Genomic DNA, 9773 nt, shown 5'->3' with positions numbered 1-9773 from the left:
GAATAATGTATTATTAGATGATGTTGAAAGATTATTAATTATTTTTTGAATCAAGGTGAAAGAACAATTTGAAAAATTACAATTTTATCAACTTGGCTAAACGTAATGTAGTAAGGATTTTAAAAAGTATTTTCTTTTAACAGCTGGCTGCAGAATTTCTCTTAGGAAGAATACTGTCTGAGAAAATCGTTTAATTTAGCTACTTGAGGTAGAAAACAGGACCCTGAGAACATGAGCTAAACTCACAGAAAGTGCTGTAATAGCCAATTTGCTGGTGAAGGAGAAAAGCCAGGAAAACAGTAGAGAAGATCAGGTTATAAAAGGAGAGACGGAGTGAAGGACATAAAATGAGGAAGGGACAGACAGATGCAGGGAGGGAAGAAAGGAATGGGGTAGGAGAGAATAAAGAACTATGACATTATAGTGGGGCAGAAAGCTAGATCTCTCAGTATTGTAAATGTAAAAGGCTAGGGAACTATTTTAAAATCAGCCACATTTACAGTTTTCTTACATAAAGGTGGCTTTTAATTTTTACTTTTGGTTTTGCTTTTTATTTTGATGAAAATTAATGGAAAAGTTTAAGTTATACTCCTGTGTTAGTACAGGACAGGGGACCACAAAAATTAGAGATTGTGGGATGACATCTGAATTAAAGTAACTTGGAAGAGACAGGAAGCTATAGCTAGAAGGACACCAATTCCCCAGGAACTTGCAGGAATCATTAGAAGGATATTTAGACTTTCCACAATCGATGAAATGAGATATTTTGGGGTAAGGGTGACTCTAGTTGACAAGCAACTATTGTATTTCAAATTTTATATATGTACACACACATACATTCAAACATATGGACATACATAACTATTCACATGTATATATTTATGCATGTTTGTATATACAAGCATATATATGTATATATAATTTATACTGTACATGTCTTTATACTCAGGAAAATTGTGTCTCAAATGAATTTTATTGCAAGTAGCTCTAGAAACAGCAATTTGATTAAAATGTGCTTTTAGTTTTAGACAAATTATTTTCATTGGTTTGAATGGTTAATCCCTTGCTCTGATGATATGTCTTTTCTTTTAAAGAATACATTAAGAGTATTGACCAGATTTTGTGTTTATGATGATCAAATGGCTTTAACCCTGGATAACACTGCACCAAACTGAGAGGAACACTGATAAGCCACTGTGGCTGGTGCCGACTTGATTCACTCAGTCTGAGCTAGTTTTAGAAAAAGGCATTAGATCTCACCATTGGATATTTTATGACACTGGTCAGCAGTTTAAATTTGGTGGACAGATGGTCTTAATTTGAATGCATTTTGAAGGGTCTTGAAGCAATGAAGAATGGCCATGTCTGGACAGAAATATTTATGGGAACATAAATCTTCAGACCAAGCTTGGTTAGTTGGTCTTTAGTGAGACTCTACCAGTCACATCCCCATGCAGGAATGTTTATGACGTTTTTATCTGGTTTTGTTGTTCTTGTTTGCTTGCTTGTTTGTTTTTCTTCTGAGTATTTCTGCATACAATTTTTCAGATTATAAATGTATACATTTTAAAAGGCACTTAAAGGAACATAGAAGAATATAGAATTACTTTTAAATCTTAATTTCCTGGGGACCACGAGACAGTGTCTCTTTTTAGGGATTGACACAACAGGTACATTTCTTTTTTGCAACCTACCCATATACTCCCCCTATTTACTCCTCTTCTTTTTTCTTTTTTTTTTTTGAGACGGAGTTTCTCTTTTGTTACCCAGGCTGGATGGAGTGCAATGGCGCGATCTCGGCTCACCGCAACGCCCACTTTCTAGGTTCAAACAATTCTCCTGCCTCAGCCTCCCGAGTAGCTGGGACTACAGGCGCACGCCACCATGCATAGCTAATTTTTGTATTTTTAGTAGAGATGGGGTTTCACCATTTTGACCAGGATGGTCTCGATCTCTTGACCTCGTGATCCACTGCCTCAACCTCCCAAAGTGCTGGGATTATAGGCGTGAGCCACCGCGCCCGGCCTTTTACTCCTCTTCTTTAACAATCACTGCTGAGAGGGATCACACAATTTCTATGAGATGCATTAATAATAGGAGTATGTTTAGCCTTTGGACTGTGTGGAGGCAAAAGCAATTGTTGGCAGTTACTTAATCAGGATATAACCTTTCGAGAGAGTACTGTATTTAATTTTCTAAGATCTTTTATAATTTTAGTAATGTTATTAATAGTGAGATTAAGTGATAGCTTTTTATTTTTATCTTATATTTGTCAGATTTTCAGATCAGAAATATGCCAACCTTTTAAAATGAATTAGAAGAAGTTTCTTCCTTTATGGTGTTCTGTAATTATTTAGATCCTTTGGCAATTACACATCCCTGGAAGGTTTGAAAAAACTCCCATGAAGACAGCTTAAGCTGAACAACTTTCTGGAAGTGATTCTCAAACAACTTTAACAATTTCTGCCATAGGAATCTGACAGTTTTTGGTCGATTTTGATGATTTATGCTATAATAAACACCTGTCTGATCTGTCTTGCTCATATTTACGACTTTAAAAACGTGTAATCACCTTCATTTCTGGTATTAGATTTCCTTTCCTGTTTTGAGGTGGCTAATATATTAGGTTTGGCTTTCTGTACTTAATAATAAATATTTTTTCTCTCTCTCTCTCTCTTACTCTGTGTGTCACAATTTACTTTTGCACTTTTATAGTTTGAAATGAATTTCCACGAGCATAAGCTAGATGTATAATTTGGTGTCTAGAGGATATAAGAATTTGATTTATAATAACCAAACTTTTGGCCACCAATACTGAGACAAATAAGTTGAAAACAGAATCATATGTATACTCACATTATCATTTACAATTGTAATTAGTGATTAATCATACAAATATATGTCATTATTGAATAAATGACTAAAACCTCAAAAGCAAGAGAAAAATCAATACATTTCTAATACCATACTTACTAAAGGAAAGTAATATGCTGAAGAAAAATTTCAACGAAACAAATGTGCTCAATTCAGATTCTCAAAAAATTTGTCAAATGATCTCAAATCTCCCAAACCTTATTCTTGAAACACTTCTGCTAAATTCCATCACGCTGGTTTAGATTCTTTTTGATAAAAGACCTTTCTTACTCGAGAGAAATAATATGACATAGTATAATATGGAATATCATAAAAATATGTTCATATAAATTAATTTCATATGTCAAAGATTTTATGTTTTATTTTTCTAACCTAAGAAATAACATATATCCAACCCATATGGATAAATATAGTTTTTTAGCCAAATGCACAGAGGCAGAGGGTCTCATAATCTTTAATAAAGCTATCCTCAGTCTCTGAGCCCAGACATTAGACTGGCTTCAACTTCTTACCTCCAGTTATCTTATGCACATGATGCAATTACAAACACTTCCATGCTATAAATTCTAATAATATCCTGGAAGCAATAGATACTTTCCTTATCACAATACAAAGTATCATAAATGCCATAGACATGGTATTTAGAAATAATGGTCACAAATATCAGACATCATACCCTATGTCTTTAAACTTCATGCCACAAAAATCTTTGTGGTAAATACTTTTTTTTTTTTTGCAAAGGAATTGACAATCTCAAATCCAGGAGGATAGATCCTACCCAAAAAGAACTGTAAACTTCCTAGGATATGTAGTTTTTACTTTCCAAGGAAAAATAATCTTTATTTTCCTAGGTATAATCTTTTTATATTCCTGTGGTAGGGAGCTAACTTCCTAGATACTACCACTGGAATTGCTCATACCAAAATGTCTTAGATGTTGGAACCAACAAAAGAGACTGTCATTTTACCATAGAAAGGCCAGAAAATCCTCTAACTTCCTATCTTCCCATCCCATATTTAGGTTAGATAGAGAAGAGTGTGTGTGTGTGTGTGTGTGTGTGTGTGTGTGTGTTGCTTACACAGTGATGAACTGTAATCATAAACGAAGATATGGAAAATACATCAATTAGGACAACATGACAATTTTACCAGACTCCTATCAAGAGTATCAGTTCAGTTGGTATAGTTACTAGCTTAAAATTGGGGTCTTAACTGTTTTTCAGGGATAAAGCACAGCTTTACAATTTAGCAATCTCTAGTTAGCCTGAAACAGTAAACAACAACAGCAGAGCACTAAGTGTATTTTTGTGATCTAAAACATGAACTCGAGGTTTCCAAAACACCTGTAATCCCATACTGAGGAGTGACTAAGATGCCGAGAAAAGAATCAAATGAGTGTTTTATTTTGTAAATTTATATGCAAGCAGAGTACCTAAGGACACACCACAGACAGTAAGGGAGGTAGCATGATTAGAAAAGAAAATGTCAGTTTTATGTTTGTCTGTATGTGTACATGCTGTGAATGCTGTAATAGAAAACTAACATTTATGTTGCGTGACCAAGTGCCTTGGCACTGTTATAGACCCTTTAATATGCCATCTCACACAGTTCTCTGAATTGGGTACTGTGATTAACCCCATTTTAAAGGACGCTGAGGCACAGAGTGGTCGAATAACTGCCCACGATCACGCAGTTGGTAAGTAGCAGAACTGGAGTTACATCTTTTTCTCTAGAGTGTTGTTGTGACATACATCTGCTTAACCAGGTACTGTTCTCGTTTCAGCTGTAGCACTTGGCCAGAACAGCAGAGTTATGTGCCAGGGTGTAGAGATGGGGAGAAGTCACACTGGAAAAAGAAAAGGGGACATGGAAGGTCCAATTTATCAGGACTGTGTCTGTAAATGAGTACTTTATTGTTATGCCTCTTTTCTTCAAAATGTTTTGGGAAAACATCTAAAACATAGAATCAGGATATGATGGATTGTCCAAAACAAAGGCTAAAGTTGCCCCAAGTTGAAGTTTACTGATAAAGAGCTTTGCTTTTGTTTTGTGACCAATCTGATTTTTTTTTTTTTTTTTTTTTGGAGATGGAGTCTCACTCTGTTGCCCAGCATGGCGTTCAGTGGCTTGATCTCGTCACTGCAACCTCTGCCTCCTGGGTTCAAGTGATTTTTGTGCTTCAGCCTCCGAGTGGCTGGGATTATAGGCATGGGCCACCATGTCTGGCTAATTTTTGTATTTTTAGTAGAGACAGGGTTTTGCAATGTTGGCCAGGCTGGTCTTGAATTCCTGACCTCAGGTGATCTGCCTGCCTCAGCCTCACAAAGTGCTGGGTTACAAGTGTGAGCCACCATGCCCGACTGATTGCCTTTTGAGTCAGGTATATTCTAAGTGCTTTTTGTAATTTTTTTGGTGTAATCCTCTAAACAAATTTGTGTTATAGACACAATTATAGTCATTTTCCAGATGAAGAAACTGAGGCTCAGGATAAGTATCCTCCCCAAGTGACACAGTTCACAGATCTGGGTTAGGATAGGTCTCAAACCCAGAGACCATATGCTTATTCATTATACTATAAATTGAGATACATGGAAGGACATAATGTTATTTGCTTTCCAAAAAGTCGTTTGCTTATATTCTACTTAATTCCGGTCATACCCCAAAACTATTAGAAATAACTACATCATTAAAATCCTACACTGACCTGGTATTGTACCTCTGTGATCAAGGCTCCACACAATACATCACATCCTGCTTGTCAGCCAAGTCTCCAAAGAAGTGAACAAGCATGATTTAAAAGTCAGAGGCAGAACAGGAGAGAGTGGGTGGTAAGTTTTAAGAATGGTTGTCAGGTGCTCATCACATGAGCTGAGCACAAAAAAACACAAATGCTAAGGTTGATGCATTGCGTGGTCTATTAAAGATGAGGTCAGTAATCGAACACTGTGGTGGTAAATTTTGTAAAAGAGACATATGATATTTACATAATTCCTAAAAGAGGTCTGGATAAGAGCCATTATCTGTGCCAAGCATGATTATATACAATTGAAGTCATTGCTTTACAATATTGCTATAAAAATTGCTGGACTATAAACAAACTGTAGACCCATAGTATTTGGAGGCAACCATCTGAAACATATTGTTATAAGCTCAGATGTGGTAGAAGAGTTGAATTTGGTCTTCTGGCCAATTTGGGAAGGTATATAGGATATTACAAAATGGAATAAAAATCATTTGTACATAGCCCAACAGTAAGCTTAACTTGGCAAAGGAAATGGCAAGAAATAGATTGCATTCATAAACGGCAAAATAGCTTTATGGCCCAAGTTGGTCCTTTGTATGATATTACCTTTGTATAATATTAATTTTATTTTCAGTACTGGGCTAAAAAAAAATTTTTTTTTTTGAGACAGTGTCTCACTCTGTCGTCCAGGCTGGAGTGCAGTGGCGTGACCTTGGCTTACTGCAACCTCCACCTCCCTGGTTCAAGCAATTCCTCAGCCTCAGCCTCCCAAGTAGCTGGGGTTACAGGCACATGCCACCACGTTGTCTAATTTTTTTCTATTTTTAGTAGAGATGGGGTTTCACCATGTTGGCCAGACTGGTCTCGAACTCCTGACCTCAGGCCATCCGCCCCCCTCAGCCTCCCAAAGTGCTGGGATTACAGGTGTAAGCCACTGTGCCCAGCTAATATTTTGTTTTTAGGACAAAGCCAGCTATGAATTTCTAAATTATATGGTGTGCACAACTTTACAAAATAAAAATAAGATAAAGAATAACATTTAGAGATGTTATGCTAAATAAATACACAGATGACATCACAACCTCATGTGACAGTAAGAGATCGTATATTTACATAATATACATATATAACATATAGTATAAAAGTATATATAAAAGTATGTATTTTCTCCTATGCTTGTTTCTTATGTGCATTAAAGATAAATGAAATAAATATCACTATTATTTAAGATAAAAATTATTTTTTAAAACAAATTGATTTACAAAAGTAAAATGTTGTGAAAATGTATTTATTAAAATTTATGCCAGCCCCATAGATATTAAAGATCTATAGCTTATTCAAGTTACGGCCAAAGAAAATTAATTAGTAAATTTAAAGCATATTATTAAATGACTACTGTGTGTTGGATACATCACTTGCTTTACAGAATTCAGAGGTTTGATAAAATAATTGTAATGCAATTTGAATTTTTCAGGATTTATTGGTGTATTTCTTTAAATCTCACTTGTGCTTTATAATGGAGGAATTACCCTAAGAGTCAGAACTTGGATATACCATGGTTCAAGATCATTGTTATAAAATTAAAAGACCCGATTGCTGTTTCTTTTCTTTATTATCGCCTATAAGAAAAGCTATAGTCACTCAAACAAACGATTGTTGAATGTGTACCTCTATGCAAAGGTATAATATTTAGAAACAAAATAAGTAGAAGAAACAGTTAAAAATCAAGAAATTATCCAAGTGTAGGTTACCTCTTTACAAAACAAGAAATGACATACTTTAGATGGTTGTTTCAAGGGCTAAGGCAAGTAATTTCTACAAATCTGGTTGACAAAGTGTCTCACTATAGCAGATGTTTAATAAACATCAGTTGGATTTAAATTCATTTTTACAGGTATATTTTCAATCTGTATCCCATTCCAATCTATTTATTTAAATGTGTCTTTAGTGACAGTGATAAAATTAAAGTAATTCTAACTGAGAAGAATATAAAGAATGGGATAGTTTCCCTGTTTTGAGTTTACACATAGTGTATTTCTTCTATAATAACCTTCTGCAATGAGATACAATCATGATAGTTACTTTAAATATATAGAGATATTTTAAAACTACAAACTACCAATATGAAATGGTTAAATTTCGTATCTTTCCTCAGACTTAGTTTCCACTTCTGTAAAAGAGATTGAATGAAACCTTACAGGAGTAGTGGTATAACGAATATAAGTTAAATAACATACTGTATGTAAAACAGTTTTCTGTAGCGTTTGACACATAGAAAATACTTAGGAATATCCAAGGTATCCCAAACTGAAATTCTTGTGTTTTGCTCAAACCTATTTTTCCTCTTGTTTTCTCAAGCTTGGTGAGTAACACTCTTCAGCAGGAACCTGGAAGTCATGTATAATTATTCCCTTTCGTTAGACATAACTCATCCAACTCCTGGATAAATTACTACTGATTTTTCCTTTTAAGCACCTGTCACATGCATCTATTCCTCTTCTCTGGCCCTATTGCTACTGCCTTACTTTATGTTCTTCTGATTGTTTGCTTGATCGTAAGGAGTTAACTTCTGAAATGGCCTTTCTGCCTTCCTTATGGTCCTCCAATTCATTCTTCACACTGCTGCTAGAGAGACCTTTCCAGAGTCAAATATGATCATGTGGAAAAGTTTTCACAAGCTCACGTTTCTCAATAGTAAAAGTCAACCTCCTTAGTTGTAGACTTTGCCCTCCCTCTCCACCACCTACTGTGTCATAGCTGTTAATGCTCTAGCTAAATCCCAATTTCTGTTTTTCTCCAATGTGATCATCATGTTCCCCTTCACATCCTACTCATGCCACTGTCTCCATCTAGAATGCGCTCTGTCTCCCACTCACACCTTACCTGAACCCTTTTCTGGATGGCAAATACCATTCATCTTTAAAGACTCAAAAATTTTTATGGCATAAGGATAGACATATAAAAATACGGGATAGAACTGAGAGTCTAGAAATAAATTCTTCCATTTAGGTTAAAATGATTTTCTATAGGATGCCAAGACAATTAGACAAGGGAAAGAGTAGTCTTTTCAACAAATGGTGCTAGGACAACCAGATATTGCATGTAGAAATTGAGGATACCTGTGTCTGAATGGTCAGCTGTCAGACATAGCAGAAAGCCAGGCTACAGTAGTGAATAAACCCTTCACGAGACCCTGGCTCATATTAGGAGTAAAGTGAATGTTGACAAAATGAATCAAGGAGGCACTTACCTCCATGGGGATTTAATATGCTCTTTGCCTGCAACATGAGAAACCAGCTCACCAACTTCCACTGGCATACAGATTCCATCACTATAACGGGTCCTACCTCACACAATACACAAAAATTAACTGAAAATAGTTAATAGACCTAAATGAAAGAGGAAAAACTATACAACTCTTAGAGGAAAACATAGAAGTAAGCTGTTATTATTTTGGCTTACACAATGGTTTTTATAGATATAACACTAAAAGTGTAAATGACAAGGAAAAAATAGATAAATTGGACATTACAAAAATTAAAAACTTTAATGCTTCGAAGAACACCATTAAGAAAGTGAAATATCAGCCCACAGAATGGCAGAATGGGAGAAAACATTTGCAACTCATATATCTAAAAAGAAATTTTAGAATACAGTCATATGCCACATAACAATGTTTTGGTCAATGATAGATCAATATGACCATGGTTGCATAAAATTATAATACCATATTTATACTGTATCGTTTCCAAGTTTAGATACAAAAATACTATTGTATTACATCTGACCACAGTATTCATTACAGTAAAATGCCTTTTTGTTCCTGAAGCAGAATCCTAACAAGAACCTCAGGGAGACTTAATCTTTACATTTTAATTGTCAGAATTGGTTTGCATGAACATGCCCATGAAATGAGATCTGAGACTGTGAGCATATGCCAGAGGGGAACTAGAGCTTATGACTGGCTAAGCTCAATCACCAATCATCCCCCGGACTCGGGCACATTGCTACCCTTAATCAAACCAGGGTACCACAAACAGAATAAAGCAGGGAAGAAAGCTGTTAGTCAATGAATACTGTTTGCAGACTTACCTTAAAGTTTAAAAAAAAAATCAACTTTTATTTTAGATTTGGGGGTAAATGTGCAGGTTTTTTAC

Source organism: Aotus nancymaae, unplaced genomic scaffold (assembly GCF_030222135.1).
Source record: "Aotus nancymaae isolate 86718 unplaced genomic scaffold, 86718_ANA_hifiasm-v0.15.2.pri h1tg000033l, whole genome shotgun sequence".
In the NCBI taxonomy this organism is placed as follows: Eukaryota; Metazoa; Chordata; class Mammalia; order Primates; family Aotidae; genus Aotus; species Aotus nancymaae.
This window is presented reverse-complemented; position numbering follows the sequence as displayed.